This window comes from Vigna umbellata, chromosome 3, assembly GCF_029865625.1.
Source record: "Vigna umbellata cultivar VRB3 chromosome 3, Vumbellata_1.0, whole genome shotgun sequence".
Lineage (NCBI taxonomy): Eukaryota > Viridiplantae > Streptophyta > Magnoliopsida > Fabales > Fabaceae > Vigna > Vigna umbellata.
Window position 1 is genome coordinate 29,305,523 of NC_142167.1, and position 6,671 is coordinate 29,312,193.

The window sequence follows — 6,671 nt, forward strand, 5'->3', positions numbered from 1 at the left end:
CTTTCCTATCAAGATAATCATTAGAAACAGTCTTCTTTTACATACCACACAACCGACAGCTTCAGGAGTGCAATTGCTATGTCAATGGAAGCTCAACCAGAGCACCAACTCAATGTCATTTTTTTTCCATTTCCAGCACCTGGGCATATGATTCCCATGGTAGACACAGCAAGGCTATTTGCCAAGCATGGTGTTAGTGTCACCATCATCACTACCCTTGCTAATGCTTTCACTTTCCAAAAAGCTATAGAGACTGACTTCAACTCTGGATACCACATCACAACTCGACTGCTTCCATTCCCCGCAGCACAGCTTGGTCTTCCTCAAGGTCTTGAAAACGCCAAAGATGCCCCTACTCTAGAAATCATTGGTAAAATGAGGCTTGGAATATTAATGATCAAAGATCAAGTCGAGCTTCTGTTTCAAGAACTACAGCCAGATTGTCTTGTGACTGATATGTTGCATCCCTGGACAGTAGAGTCTGCTGCGAAACTAGGCATTCCAAGGCTTTACTATTACAGCTCGAGCTACTTCTCCATCTGTGCCAAACGTTCTATCCTCAAGTACAAGCCGCATCAGAAGTTGGTTTCTGATACTCACAGGTTTACCATTCCTGAGTTGCCTCACAAAATAGAGATGACCCCACTGCAGCTACCACATTGGTTAAGAACGGAGTCTTCTGCCACTGAATTTTTCGAAGCAGTTTTTGAGTCAGAGGGCAGAAGTTATGGATCACTGTGCAACAATTTTCATGAACTTGAGGGTGATTATGAGCAACTTTATAAGAGCACTGTGGGGAAATCCTGGAGTGTAGGACCAGTATCAGCCTGGGTTAACAAGGATGATGAAAGAAAGACCAATCGAGGACACTCGGAGGACCTTGCACGGGAGCCGGAATGGCTCAATTGGCTTAACTCCAAGCAAAATGAGTCTGTGCTTTATGTAAGTTTTGGGAGCCTCACCAGGTTCTCTCATTCTCAACTTGTTGAACTGGCTCATGGTCTTGAACAATCTGGCCATAGTTTCATCTGGGTCATAAGGAAAAATGAAGAAACTGAGAAGGGAGACAGTTTTGTTCAAGAGTTTGAGGAGAAGATGAAAGAAAGGAAGAAAGGATATATCATTTGGAACTGGGCACCACAGCTGCTGATATTGGACCACCCTGCCACAGGTGGCTTTTTGACTCACTGTGGTTGGAATTCCATTCTTGAAAGTGTGAGTGCTGGATTGCCAATGATTACATGGCCAATCTATGCTGAGCAATTTTTCAATGAGAAGTTGGTAGCTGAAGTGTTGAAAATTGGAGTCCCAGTGGGAGCTAAGGAAAACAAATGGGTTGGCGTGGAGGATTGTGCAGATGTGGGAAGGGAAGAAATTGCAAAGGCTGTGGTACATTTGATGGGAAAAGAAGAGAGCATAGAAATGAGGAGTAGAACAAGAAAACTAAGTGATGCTGCCAAGAAGAGTATAGAAGAGGGTGGATCCTCTTACAGCAACTTGATGCAGTTGCTTGATGAACTCAAATCTTTGAAGATAACCAGAGCACTTGACAGACAATCCAAACAGTGGCTTCAGATAAAACTATGAGTTCAGTAAAACTATTCATTCCAGAATGTTTTCCTTTCCGTTTGCTGTTGCCTGAAAGTACAATGTCTCTGAGGAGCAGTTAGTGAGGTTCATTTTCAATGTGTGTTGAATAGTAAGAGTTGAATATTATGTTATGAGGAGTGTTTAGTAATTCTATAATGTTAGTGTTAGATTTAAACTTTAAATTTACAAATTAATTATACCTTAAAAAAAATACTATTATTATATTGTTTTTACATTGCATTTGAGAAAAAAGCATGCTTCAATATCAGGAACAAAAATAGCACTAGGAGATGAATATTGAGGGTCTTTCTAGCAGTATGAGCCAGATGAACAAACAGTTCGATGATTAATGCAGAGGACACATTCCATAATCAAATAAGAATGTATAAAATCAAGGCATTCATTCATGAGATGCTTTGTGAAGGAATCAAAAGGTAAAGTGTCTTATCTTCTTATTATCATCATCCTCAAAGACTAACAGAAGGAGGATTTATGGAAAATATTCATCTCTTAGACAGATAATGTTTTCCTTATTTAGTGGTGTGAATACCTTCAGTTTGAAAACAACCTTATTAAGTATTTATATTACAAATTAATAAAAATGATAGATGAATTCATATTAAACTAAAGGTTTTATTAAAATATAATTTCATTTTATGTTAATTAATTTTGAATAAATGAATTAGATAATAAAATTTTAGTGATGAAAGACATTTTGTATGTGATTATAGTAATTATATTTGTAAGGAAGGAACTATGATTTTGTAAAGTTTATTATTAAATATTAACAAAAAGAATTGATCATATGAAAACTAAAAATTTAAACATATTTCTTTTACTGAATTTTTGCTATAGTAACAACATTTGGTCGGGTTAAATATGAATGGATTTTAAAAATTGAATCAAAACCTAGTCGTTCTTATCGGTTTGAAATTTAGATGATTTAGTTCATTTTGTTTTTTTTTGTTAAAAAAAACTTTTAACTTCGAGATTACACAAATCAAATTAACACTGAATTTAATTGGATTATATACAATAAAATTGGTTCAAATACAAATTATCTTGTGATGAACTTAAAAAAGTCTAAAAATAGTGATGATTTTAAAAGAGAACTCTATAATATTAATAAGATATTTAAACTATAAATGAATTTAAACTCTAGTGAGACTATAAGTGAACTTACATTCCCAAGATGGGATCAAAACTTGTGATGTTGGACAATTTGTGATTAATCTTTTATGATCTCATGGCAGGTGCACGATTTCTAGTGTCCAACTCAATGTATAAATTCAGAATCGAGTATAAAATGTTGGTGTTTATATTTCTTTGGTTTAAATAAGCTTTTGGTATTAATTTTTGTAAGAGAATATCAAATTGGTCCCCTAATGTTTTCTCTCAATTAGGTCCCAAATTTTGAAAATTTGATGTAATTTGATTATTTTTGTTAGTATTGTACCAACAACGTCAAGTATATTTCACGTGTCAATTTGTGACTTTTTTGTTTTTTTTTTTAAATTCAAATTGTTTTAAAGAAGTTGACAATTTGTCAAGTTTTTGTGATGCCATGTGGCAATGATAGTGTGATATGACAATGATAATGTCATATGTAAGTATGAGTGCTAAATGTTATTGTCTTATATTCAATTGAGTCACTATATTTTTTATTTTAATTCAATTTAATCCCAAATGTGTTTTAAAAAATGGAGCAAATTTGTCACTTGTCAAATTGTGATCAAATTTAATTTTCATACAAATGTTATACTGATATTTTTATTAAATTTTATACTTTTATTAAATATTTCTAAAATTTGTTTTAAATCAACTTTAACATTTGTATAGAAATTAGTTAATTTATAGTGATAATTTTATTTTACAAATTTATATACAATTATTTGAAATATAAATTCAAATAAAATATTAAAGTATGGTATAAAAAAATATCAATGCAAATAAATTTAAAATTTTAAACTGAAATTTAAACAAAGTTCAATGTGAAAATTTAAATAATAAGTAAAATGTGAACACTTTTATTAGTATTTTTATATAAATAAGTAGGGCAACAAAATGAAACCACGACAAATTATAGGTAACAAAAATTAAAAATCTAATAATTATATTCTAATGATATAATTAGTGTTAGATTAAAAATAATTTTATAATTATTTAATAAAAATATCACTATAATATTTAAATTTGGTTTGAGTTTCGAAAAGAATTTATTTTAAAAAAATTGAGACTAAATTGAGTCAAAATAAAATAAAAAATATATGAATTAAATTAAATATAAGACAATAACACGTGATATTGTCACTACCATGTGACTACCCACTACCATGTGGTAGTCCCACTGTCCCATGGCATCACTACTGCCATGTGGTGCTGCTATTGTCACATGACACAAGATTAACTTGACATGTCTACATTTGTTTCATTAAAAAAATAAAATCAATAGGCTTAAATACAACTTTGGTCCCTATTTTCATCTACTTTATTCAATTTGGTCATATTTTTTTCGTGTGTTCAATAAGGTATTATTTTTTGTCAATTTGGTCCTTTCTGGTAACAACATTTAAATTGTTAATGGGTGATAAACAATATATGTCCCGTTTCGGTTCGTGCTTTTTTAAATTTTTCTTAATTTTAGAAAAGTTGTATATGTGTTAAGTCAGGATTGTGGAACGTAACAGTGTCAAATCAATTTAGTAATAATTTTCGTTAATTTTATTCAATTTAGTCCAAATTTTCTTTAATTTTCTTTAATTCAATCTCAATTTTTTCACTCATTAAATTAAAACCAAATTTAATTTTTATAAAAATTTATACATAAATTTTTATTAAAATTCATATTTTTAAAATATTTCATTCAATATTTTTAAACCAACTCTAACTATATTATTGGAATATAATTATCAAATTTATGTTTTATTTTTGATACATGTAAAAAAAAAAGGATTAGAGTTGGTTTCAAATAATTAATATTTTTCCTTCTAATTTTAAAAATAATGTAGAATTTTCCTTCTAATTTAAAAAATAATAAATAATTTTCCTATTAAAATTTAAAATAAACGAAAATTCAGATTGAATTAAACAAAATTAAGGAAAATTTGATTTCAATTAAGAAAAATTAACGAAAATTGAAAGTGAATTGAAATAAGACACTCTCACATTACATTAATATTAACACGTGACATTAATTGTAAGGGCCTGAAAATATAAAGTAGCCATTGGGCCTTATGTGAGGCAGCCAAGCCCATCAGACCAAGGACAACTTGGCCTTAGGATAGACTTCTAAGAAACATTTGCTAGAGTTCTTTCTCTCTCTAAACAGAAACCCCCCTTTTCCTAAATATTTGCTCTGCCTTCTCTCTAAAAGATCCAAACACTGAACCGTTTAAATTTTAATTTGAAGGTGCCTAAACGATTGCGGTGGCAAGAGCTTCATTTTGAACCGAACAATTTCTTGTTCTGACCGGTAAGTTCTCTTTTTCCCTTCTCTTTCACTGTTCTAGAACCTAGGGCATGCAACTTTGCTGGGTTCACGTGCCTTGTACGTTTTCCTTCCATTCTCTGTCTATTCGAGCTCTAAGAGCTATGTTCTATCACCAATTTGGTGATCTGTAGGTTCTATCAAGTTCCGCTCTGTGTGGAGGGTACTGTTAGGGCATCTACTGTGAATAGTATTGAGCAGCCTGAAAGAAGAAGGTAAGGGGAGCTAATTATTTGTTTTATGAATTTATTTTATACAAATATATGCATATAAATGTTGAACTGGTGTGCTCTTGTGAAACTGTTTTATGACTTTTATTGTATTGTGTGTTATAATTGAAACTGTGAAATTGTGCATGTTGTGATGTGATGAATTTAATCTGTTTTGAATGAGTTTGTTGGCTGAAATTGATCTTGTTGGAAGGTCTGGAGTAAGGGTTCTGTAATAGCATGTATATGGGTATTAAATAGATGTATAGGTACTATTTGAGGTTTTTGTGACAGGAAGTGAAAATATTAAAATTAGGCATGTTTGAGGTTACTGTGAGAGGAAGTGAAAATATTAAAATTAGCCATGTTTGAGGTTGCTGTGAGAGGAAGTGAAAACATTAAAATTAGGCATGTTTAAGGTTGCTGTGAGAGGAAGTGAAAATATTAAAATTAGGCATTGTGAAAGGAAGTGAAAATATAATATTAGGCATGTTTGAGGTTGCTGTGAGAGGAAGTGAAAATATTAAAATTAGGCATTTCAGATTTAGAGCATAAGAGAACATGGTAGATAATTTAAATAAATTATTTGTTAATTATTGAGAGCCTTTCTTTGTTGGTAGGATAGAGGAACCTTAAAAACCTGAGTTGGCACATCCCTGATCATAGAGCAGCCCTGGCCTCGTCCAGTCAGTTGTGACTAGTCATATGTGCTGGCGTCGAAGGTGAGTTTGATGCGTTCAGACATCTGGGCTCCGGTGACCAATTTGGGTGAAGAAAGATCTCTACTAGGATGAAAATAAAATAAAAACAAGTTAATTATAGATGCATAAAGTTATCATGTGTTAATTTCTAGTTAATTATAATTTTAGAAAATCAGTCACTGTGTGTTTGAAATTCAAAGTAAAGATCCATATATAAATATATATTAGTTTAATATATATATATATATTAGTTACGTATATATTTAATATAATATATATTAGTTTAATATAATATATATATATATATATATATATATATATATATATATTAGTTACGTATCATATATATATATATATATATATATATATATATATATAATATAATGTAAACATATATACTTATAAGATAATATACGTATCATATATATATATATATATATATATATATATATATATATAAATAATGAAATAAGGATAATTGTTTCTTATATTGAAACGTGAGTGTTAATCAATAATTATATTACTTGTAGGTATGTATAAATTGATGCATTTTATGAGCTGTTATGGGTTAGTTGGAGTTGTTTGGTTCTTAGTATTGATTAACTTAGATTCAATTGTGAAGATGTTATTTTTATAATTTGTGAGTGGTGAGTAATGTATATTGTTGAGATTGTGTATATGTTG

The 6,671-nt window shown here is 30.3% G+C and overlaps 1 pseudogene; it reads left to right on the top strand.

The window, feature by feature from the left end:
• LOC124823851 (soyasapogenol B glucuronide galactosyltransferase pseudogene) lies at positions 1–1,826 on the top strand (annotated as a pseudogene).
• The last annotated feature ends 4,845 nt before the right edge of the window (positions 1,827–6,671 follow it).